This window comes from Triticum aestivum, chromosome 5B, assembly GCF_018294505.1.
Source record: "Triticum aestivum cultivar Chinese Spring chromosome 5B, IWGSC CS RefSeq v2.1, whole genome shotgun sequence".
NCBI classification, from domain to species: Eukaryota; Viridiplantae; Streptophyta; class Magnoliopsida; order Poales; family Poaceae; genus Triticum; species Triticum aestivum.
In genome coordinates, this window is record NC_057807.1 from 459995912 (window position 1) to 460006855 (window position 10944).

Consider the following 10944-nt stretch of genomic DNA (forward strand, 5'->3'; position numbering starts at 1 on the left):
GCTTTGACCCATGCCTTGGGGTAAAGCTTCTCTAAGATGGAATGACATACCTTGGTGGTTGTGTTGATCTTGATCATGTAGTTGAACTTGTGTAGGATGCTCAAGGTTGATGTAGTTCATCAAGAGTTTGGAGCACTGCTTGTAGTTTGAGTTCAACTACCTACATGGGTTAGTTTTGCAAGGAAGAACACTTGTGTATCCAAAATGACAATCATGAGATTTTATGTATAGAAATTGTCAAAGGATATATTGAAAGGATTCATGCTCCCCTATATTCAACCACCATATTGTAGAGACTTGGTGATGTAGAGATTGCTTAGGATGTGAGTGAGTTGCAATATCATAGAATTGAGCTCATCCAAGTACCTACAAGGGTTAGATAACATGCAAGGGTACAAATATAGATCCAGGACATATGATTATCATCTAAGAGAAATATAAAGGATTAGTCATATAAAGGTTCATGCCTTGCATGCATCCACATGGAATTTCTACTCCAAGTTTGAGGCATCAATGATGTTCAATTCACCTCTCAAACGACAAAATACTTTCTCATCAAGTGGTTTGGTGAATATATCCGCCAATTGCTTATCGGTGCGAACATGTTTAAGATCGATGTCTCCTTTAGCAACATGATCTCGAATAAAATGATGATGATCTTCAATATGCTTAGTTCAAGAATGTTGCACGGGATTGTGAGCAATCTTAATAGCACTTTCATTGTCACAAAGCAATGGAACATGCTTCACATGTATCCCATAATCTTTAAGAGTTTGGGTCATCCAAAGTAATTGATCACAACATGAACCGGCGACAATGGATTCCGCTTCGGCGGTAGATAGAGATACCGAGTTTTGTTTCTTGGAGGACCAAGACACAAGAGATCTACCAAGAAATTGACAAGTACCCGAAATGGACTTTCTATCAACCTTGTCACTGGCATAGTCTGAATCGGAGTAGCCAACAAGATCAAAAGAAGACCTCTTAGGATACCAAATGCCAAAGTTAGGTGTATGAATTAAGTATCTCACTATCCTTTTCACAGCCTTAAGATGACATTCTTTGGGGGCCGCTTAATATCGTGCACACATGCACACACTTAGCATAATATCGGGACGGTAGGCACATAGATATAACAATGAACCAATCATAGAGCGGTAAACCTTTTGGTCAACCGGTTCGCCATCCTTAGTCAAGTCAAGATGTCCACTAGTAGGCATGGGTGTATTCATACCTTTGCATTCTTGCATGTTGAACTTCTTGAATAAGTCTTTGGTATACTTTGTTTGGGAAACAAAGGTACCCTCCTTAGTTTGCCTGGTTTGCAAACCAAGAAAGAACTTGAGTTCACTCATCATAGACATCTCAAACTTCTCCGACATTAGCCTTCCAAACTTTTCACTAAAACGAGGGTTAGTCGAACCAAATATGATATCATCCACATAAATTTGGCATACAAATAATTCACCATTAACCCTTTTAGTAAAAAGTGTAGAATTAATTTTTCCAATCTCAAAGCCTTTTTCAATAAGGAACTTAGTCAAGCACTTATACCATGCTCTAGGAGCTTGTTTAAGACCATAAAAAGCTTTTTGGAGTTTGTAAACATGACCAACTCTCTTGGGATCAACAAAGCTGGGAGGTTGTTTAACATAAACTTCCTCCTCAATTTCATCATTAAGAAATGCACTTTTAATGTACATTTAATATAAAGTGGTATCATGATGATTGACATAAGCAAGTAAGATGCAAATGGATTCAAGTCTAGCAACGGGGGAATATGTCTCACCATAGTACATACCTTCGACTTGAGTATAGCCTTGAGCGACGAGACGAGCCTTGTTGCACACAACTTTTCCATCTTCATCTTGCTTATTCCGAAACACCCATTTGGTTCCAATGACATTGTGCTTCTCATCGGGCTTTTCAACCAACGTCCACACTTGGTTCCTCTCGAAATTGTGTAGCTCTTCATGCATGGCATTCACCCAATCCGGATCATCAAGAGCATCTTCAATCTTCATAGGTTCAATACTAGAAATGAATGAGTAATGTCCACAAAATTTAGCCAAATGAGTTTTAGAGCGAGTAATTCTCCCAGTTTGAATATCAACAAAGATTTGTTCGACGTGATGATCTCTTGAGACTCTTGCTCAAACTCGTGAGAGCTTTTGTTTGGGTCGGGGTGGAAAATCATGTTCATTGTCTTGTTATTCTTCTTGTCTCTCTTTGTTGTTGTTGGTGTTTGTTGTTCTCTCTTGGTGGTGGAGAAGGAGGTCGATGAGGTTCATCTTTTTGTACATCCTCATTTCCATCATCTTGATGTGTTCCACTTGTGGATGCCTCCAAGTCAACTTGTGGTTCACCTTGGCGTGAAGTTGAGGCTTCCACTTGGATGGACGAGGTACTCTCCTTCACCTCCGTTGGGTGAATCTTGCCAATAGGCAAGTCTTGTATTGCTTACGAAGGATCTTTGTCACCTACATCAATTGTCAATTGCTCTACTTGCGAGCCGTTAGATTCATCAAACTTCACATCTACCGTCTCTTCAACCTTTCGGGTGAAATTGTTGTAGACATGGTATGTGTGAGAGTTTCATGAGGAGCGAACCTCAAGGCGACGGTCGATCCGTTGTTGGCTCGATCTTTCATGGCACAAATATCCGTCGCAACAAGAACTAGATGCGGGTTTACAAAGATGTTCACAAACCTTGCAAAAACAACACGCCAACCCCTCGATCTGAAGGAATAACGTGGACGAACCGTATAGGTTCAGCTTGTAATCTCCTACGCATCGCGTCGCAGGAACTCACACGCCAGTAGAGACTTTTGACAAGATTTCTCAAAACTCGATAATGGTCGACGGCCGAAAAACACACACGTGTCTAATTCATCTCCAAAATAACCTTCATACAATGATGCACCACCCTGGCTATTTATAGTACATAGCCAACCTATGTCTAATCTGAAAAATAAACAATCGATCCTAGTAAAACAAACCAACCTTGGACTCCTAGTAGATTACATTCCTTACTTTGGCATGCAACCTTTACAAATTGGACCATACCTAATACTCTTAATATATTGCGTTCCACGGTAGCTTGATATGATCTGGTGGGCCCCATCCGGTGGAACACAAACAAATAAATTCCCACGTTAGAAGAGTCCTTGCTAAGTATGATCTTTGAATCTCTAGAGGACATGACCTGCCAAAATAACTAATAGCTTGCAAAATCCTTCATCAAAATAAAACATGCTATGTGCGACTGGGTCTTTCCAAAGTAGTATCTTTTAATTAGTACTGACACAATCCGAGAGCAACTGTGGTGCACTAGTTCATCTACTACTAGATGTTTTCCTGTTAAAATATCATGCATGGAATCACAACTTCCAATGGCGGTAACATCTAAAAGTGAGACCTTTTCTTCCATCTTTTCCTGATGCACAGCAACAACAAATATAGCATTATCTTCTTGAGCAGCTGTAACAATGGGTGTATCATCCTCCCTCCCTTTAAGTGAAACTGTCCTCGGTTTCGAGTCAATCTTTATAGGAACAACATGGTCTGCAGATTGTACGTGCACCGAAAAAATATTAGCAACTTTGTCTTCCTTCTTTGCTTCTCCTTGCTCCTCGATCTTGTGTTGCCGTTCTTTCCTCCAACTCTTGAACGATTTCTTCTCCGTGGCCATGAGAACATATTTTGTATTCCGTTCAATACTATAAGTGTTGGCGAGATAGTCGTGTGTAGCATTATTGTTCTTGTACCATGGCTTTCCCAGCAACATATGACATGACACCATCTGTCTCGGAATTGCGTCACACAAAACTTCACAAGAAAATTTGCCGACTGAAAACAGTACCATAGTTTGGTGCGTAATGTCAAACTTGTCGTAACACCTCCTCAATGAGTACGGGCATGGATGTGGTGTCGTTGACAGTTGCAGCTTCTCCACCATGTCAATGCCGACCATGTTGATCGAACTGCCATGGTCGATCGTCGTGGCATAAACTTTCTCTCCCACTTTACAATAGGTGTGAAAAAGTTCAGCACCATATCCTTTCTCTTCCAGCAAAAAGTCATCGGAGAGCCTCCAGTAGCTCCTTGGTGATGGCGCATCGGCCGTCTCCTCCGAAGTGTCGTGGGAAACACCGGGCTCTGATACCACTTGATGAGGAGCGAACCTCAAGGCGAGGGTCGATCCGTTGTTGGCCCGATCTTTCATGGCATAAATATCCATCGCAACAAGAACTAGATGCGGGTTTACAAAGATGTTCACAAACCTCGCAAAAACAACACGCCAACCGCTCGATCTAAAGGAATAACATGGACGAACCGTATAGGTTCAGCTTGTAATCCCCTACGCGTCACATCGCAGGAACTCACACGCCAGTAGAGACTTTTGACAAGATTTCTAAAAACTCGATAATGGCCGACGACCAAAAAACACACATGTGTCTAATTCATCTCCAAGATAACCTCTGTACAACGATGCACCACCCTTGCTGTTTATAGTACATAGCCGACCCGTGTCTAATCTGAAAAATAAACAACCGATCCTAGTAAAACAAACCAACCTTGGACTCCTAGTAGATTACGTGCCTTACTTTGGCATGCAACCTTTACAAATTGGACCATACCTAATACTCTTAATATATTGCGTTCCACGGTAGCTTGATCTGATCTGGTGGGCCCCATCCGGTGGAACACAAACAAAGAAATTCCCACGTTAAAAGAGTCCTTGCTAAGTATGATCTTTGAATCTCTGGAGGACGTGACCTGCCAAAATAATAATAGCTTGCAAAATCCTTCATCAAAATAAAACATGCTATGTGCGACTGGGTCTTTCCAAAGTAGTATCTTTTAGTTAGCACTGACACAATCCGAGAGCAACCGTGGTGCACTAGTTCATCTACTACTAGATGTTTTTCTGTTAAAATATCATGCATGGAATCACAACTTCCAATGGCGGCAACATCTAAAAGTGAGACCTTTTCTTCCATCTTTTCGTGATGCACAACAACAACAAATATAGCATTATCTTCTTGAGCAGCTGTAACAATGGGCGTATCAGAGTTTGAGCCATAATCGAGTAGGAAACCTTCATGAGATTCAGGAGCAAACTTCGAATGACGATGCTTATCTAGAATACAACAATTTGAGCCGAATACCCGAAAGTACCAACTTGGGGTTTGTTACCGGTGAGAAGCTCGTATGTCGTCTTGCCGGGTAGCTTGTGAAGATATAGACGATTTGTTGCATGACAAGCTGTCTCAACTGCTTCCGCCCAAAATTGTTTTGGCGTCTTGTACTCATCAAGCATCATTCTTGCCATTTCAATGAGCGTCCGGTTCTTCCTCTCAACAACTCCATTTTGTTGAGGCGTGTACGTAGCCAAGAACTCATGTGAAATCCCTTCTTCGTCAAGAAAGGTGACCGCATTGGCATTCTTGAACTCTATTCTACTGTCGCTGCCAACCTTCTAGATCTTCACTTCAAATTGATTTTGGGCCTTCCTAGCAAAGTTCTTGAAGATCTTGTGGACCTGCGATTTATCATCAAGAAAGAACACCCACGTAAATCTTGAAAAATCATCAACAATGAGCAATCCGAATGAGTTACCACCGAGACTCTTGTAGGCATTGGGACCAAAGAGATCCATGTGAAGTAGCTCAAGTGGTCTTCTCGTGGTCATGATGTTCTTCATGGGATGACTTCCTCCAACTTGTTTTCCTGCTTGTCAAGCACTACATAGTCTATCCTTGTCAAATATAACATCTTTAACACCAAGGATATGATCACCTTTAATAAGCTTATCAAGATTATGCATGCCCACATGACCTAATCGTCTATGCCACAACGGTTGGAAATATGCCCTAGAGGCCATAATAAAATGATTATTATTATATTTCCTTGTTGATGATAATTGTCTATTATTCATGTTATAATTGTGTTATCCGGAAATCGTAATACATGTGTGAATACATAGAACACAACATGTCCCTAGTGAGCCTCTAATTGACTAGCTCGTTGATCAACGGATAGTCATGGTTTCCTGACTATGGACATTGGATGTCATTGATAACGGGATCACATCATTAGGAGAATGATGTGCTGGACAAGACCCAATCCTAAGCATAGCACAAGATCGTGTAGTTCGTTTGCTATAGCTTTTCCAATGTCAAGTATCATTTCCTTAGACCATGAGATCATGTAACTCCCGGATACCGTAGGAGTGCTTTGGGTGTACCAAACGTCACAACGTAACTGGGTGACTATAAAGGTATACTACAGGTATCCCCGAAAGTATCTGTTGGGTTGACACGGATCGAGACTGGGATTTGTCACTCCGTATGACAGAGAGGTATCTCTGGGCCCACTCGGTAATGCATCATCATAATGAGCTCAATGTGACCAAGTGGTTGGTCACGGGATCATGCATTACAGTACGAGTAAAGTGACTTGCCAGTAACGAGATTGAACGAGGTATTGGGATACCGACGATCGAATCTCGGGCAAGTAACGTCCGATTGACAAAGGGAATTGTATACGGGATTACTTGAATCCTCGACATCGTGGTTCATTCGATGAGATCATCGTGGAACATGTGGGAGCCAACATTGGTATCCAGATCCCATTGTTGGTTATTGGACGGAGAACTGTCTCAGTCATGTCTGCGTGATTCCCGAACCCGTAGGGTCTACACACTTAAGGTTCGGTGACGCTAGGATTGTAGAGATATTAGTATGCGGTAACCCGAAAGTTGTTCGGAGTCCCGGATGAGATTCCGGACGTCACGAGGAGTTCCGGAATGGTCCGGAGGTGAAGAATTGTATATAGGAAGTCCAGTTTCGGCCACCGAGAAAGTTTCGGGGGTCACCGGTATTGTACCGGCACCACCGGAAGGGCCCCGGGGGTCCACCGGGTGGGGCCACCTATCTCGGAGGGCCCCATGGGCTGAAGTGGGAAGGGAACCAGCCCCTGGTGGGCTGGTGCACCCCCCTTGGTCCTCCCCCTGCGCCTAGGGTTGGAAACCCTAGGGGTGGGGGTCGCCCCACCTGACTTGGGGGGCAAGTTCCCCCTTTTGGCCGCTGCCCCCCTTGAGATTAGATCTCTAGGGGGCCGGCGCACCCCTCAGGGCCCCTATATAAAGAGGGGGGAGGGAGGGCTGCGCACCCTAGTCCTTGGCGCCTCCCTCTTCCCCCGTAACACCTCTCCCTCTCGCTAAGCTTGGCGAAGCCCTGTCGAGATCGCCGCTACTTCCACCACCACGCCGTTGTGCTGCTGGATCTCCATCAACCTCTCCTTCCCCCTTGCTGGATCAAGAAGGAGGAGACGTCTTCCCCAACCGTATGTGTGTTGAACGCGGAGATGCCGTTCGTTCGGCACTAGGATCTTCGGTGATTTGGATCACGACGAGTACGACTCCCTCAACCCTGTTCTCTTGAACGCTTCCGCTCGCGATCTACAAGGGTATGTAGATGCACTCCTCTCTCTCGTTGCTAGATGACTCCATAGATTGATCTTGGTGAAGCGTAGAAATTTTTGATTTTCTGCAACGTTCTCCAACAGTGGCATCATGAGCTAGGTCTATGCGTAGTTTCTATGCACGAGTAGAACACAATTTTGTTGTGGGCGTAGATTTTGTCAATTTACTTGCCACTACTAGTCTTATCTTGTTTCGGCAGCATCGTGGGATGAAGCGGCCCGGACCGACCTTACACGTACGCTTACGTGAGACAGGTTCCACCGACTGACATGCACTAGTTGCATAAGGTGGCTAGCGGGTGTCTGTCTCTCCCACTTTAGTCGGATCGGATTCGATGAAAAGGGTCCTTATGAAGGGTAAATAGAAATTGGCATATCACGTTGTGGTTTTGACGTAGGTAAGAAATGTTCTTGCTAGAACCCTATTGCAGCCACGTAAAAACATGCAACAACAATTAGAGGACGTCTAACTTGTTTTTGCAGCATATGCCTTGTGATGTGATATGGCCAAGAGGATGTGATGAATGATATACATGTGATGTATGAGATTGATCATGTTCTTGTAATAGGAATCATGACTTGCATGTCGATGAGTATGACAACCGGTATGAGCCATAGGAGTTGTCTTAATTATTGTATGACCTGCGTGTCATTGAATAAACGCCATGTAATTACTTTACTTTATTGCTAAACCGTTAGCCATAGTAGTAGAAGTAATAGTTGGCGAACAACTTCATGGAGACACGATGATGGAGATCATGGTGTCATGCCAGTGACGAAGATGATCATGGCGCCCCGAAGATGGAGATCAAAGGAGCAATATGATATTGGCCATATCATGTCACTATTTGATTGCATGTGATGTTTATCATGTTTTTCCATCTTATTTGCTTAGAACGACGGTAGTAAATAAGATGATCCCTCATAATAATTTCAAGAAAGTGTCCCCCCTAACTGTGCGTCGTTGCGAAAGTTCGTTGTTTCGAAGCACCACGTGATGATCGGGTGTGATAGATTCTAACATCCACATACAATGGGTGTAAGATAGATTTACACATGCAAAACACTTAGGTTGACTTGACGAGCCTAGCATGTACAGACATGGCCTCGGAACACAAGAGACCGAAAGGTCGAACATGAGTCGTATAGAAGATACGATCAACATGAAGATGTTCACCGATGATGACTAGTCTGTCTCACATGATGATCGGACACGGTCTAGTTGACTCAGATCATGGATCACTTAGATGACTAGAGGGATGTCTATCTGAGTGGGAGTTCATTAAATAATTTGATTAGATGAACTTAATTATCATGAACTTAGTCTAAAACCTTTGCAAAATGTCTTGTAGATCAAATGGCCCACGCTCATGTCAACCTCAACTTCAACGCGTTCCTAGAGAAAACCAAGCTGAAAGATGATGGCATCAACTATACGGATTTGGTCCGGAACCTGAGGATCATCCTCATAGCTGCCAAGAAAGCATATGTCCTAGAAGCACCGCTGGGTGAAGCACCCATCCCAGCGAACCAAGACGTTATGAATGCTTGGAAGTCGCGTGTTGATGATTACTCCCTCGTTCAGTGTGGCATGCTTTACAGCTTAGAACCGGGGCTCCAAAAGCATTTTGAGCAGCATAGAGCATATGAGATGTTCCAAGAGCTGAAAATGGTTTTCCAAGCTCATGCCCGGGTCGAGAGATATGAAGTCGCCGACAAGTTCTACAATTGTAAGATTGAGGAAAATAGTTCTGTCAACGAGCACATACTCAAAATGTCTGGGTTGCACAACCGCTTGTCCCAGCTGGACATAAACCTCCCGGACGAGGCGGTCATTGAAAGAATCCTTCAGTCGCTCCCACCTAGCTACAAGAGCTTTGTGATGAACTACAATATGAAGGGGATGGTGAAAACTATTCCTGAAGTATTTTCAATGCTGAAATCAGCAGAGGTAGAAATCAAAAAGGAACATCAAGTGTTGATGGTCAATAAAACCACTAGTTTCAAGAAAGGCAAGGGTAAAAAGAACTTCAAGAAGGACGGTAAGGGAGTTGCTGCGCCCGGTAAGCCAGTTGCCGGGAAGAAGCCAAAGCATGGACCCAAACCTGAGACTAAGTGCTTTTATTGCAAGGGAAGCGGACACTGGAAGCGGAACTGCCTCAAGTACTTAGCGGATAAGAAGGCCGGCAACACCAAAGGTATATATGATATACATGTTATTGATGTGTACCTTACCAGTACTCGTAGTAGCTCCTGGGTATTTGATACCGGTGCGGTTGCTCATATTTGTAACTCAAAACAGGAGTTGTGGAATAAACGGAGACTGGCGAAGGACGAGGTGACGATGCATGTCGGGAATGGTTCCAAGGTCGATGTGATCGTCGTTGGCACGCTACCTCTACATTTACCTACAAGATTAGTTTTAAACCTCAATAATTGTTATTTAGTGCCAGCTTTGAGCATGGACATTGTATCTGTATCTTGTTTAATACGAGATGGCTACTCATTTAAATCCGAGAATAATGGTTGTTCTATTTATATGAGAGATATGTTTTATGGTCATGCCCCGCTGGTCAATGGTTTATTCTTAATGAATCTCGAACATGATGTTACACATATTCATAGTGTGAATACCAAAAGATGTAAGATTGATAATGATAGTCCCACATATCTGTGGCACTGCCGCCTTGGTCACATTGGTGTCAAACGCATGAAGAAGCTCCATACAGATGGACTGTTGGAGTCTCTTGATTTCGAATCATTTGACATGTGCGAACCATGCCTCATGGGTAAAATGACCAAGACTCCGTTCTCCAGAACAATGGAGCGAGCAACCAACTTATTGGAAATTATACATACTGATGTGTGCGGTCCAATGAGCATTGAGGCTCGCGGTGGCTATCGTTATGTTCTCACTCTCACTGATGACTTAAGTAGATATGGGTATGTCTACTTGATGAAACACAAGTCTGAGACCTTTGAAAAGTTCAAGGAATTTCAGAATGAGGTAGAGAATCAACGTGACCAAAAAATAAAGTTCTTACGATCAGATCGTGGAGGAGAATATTTAAGTCACGAATTTGGTACGCACTTAAGGAAATGTGGAATCATTTCACAACTCACGCCGCCTGGAACACCTCAGCGTAACGGTGTGTCTGAATGTCGTAATCGCACTCTATTGGATATGGTGCGATCTATGATGTCACTCACCGATTTACCGCTATCATTTCAGGGATACGCTCTAGAGACAGCTACATTCACTTTAAATAGGGCACCGTCTAAATCCGTTGAGACGACACCGTATGAATTATGGTTTGGGAAGAAACCTAAGCTGTCGTTTATAAAAGTTTGGGGATGCGATGCTTGTGTCAAGAAACTTCAACCTGAAAAGCTCGAACCCAAGTCGGAAAAATGCGTCTTCATAGGATATCCTAAGGAAACCATTGGGTATACCTT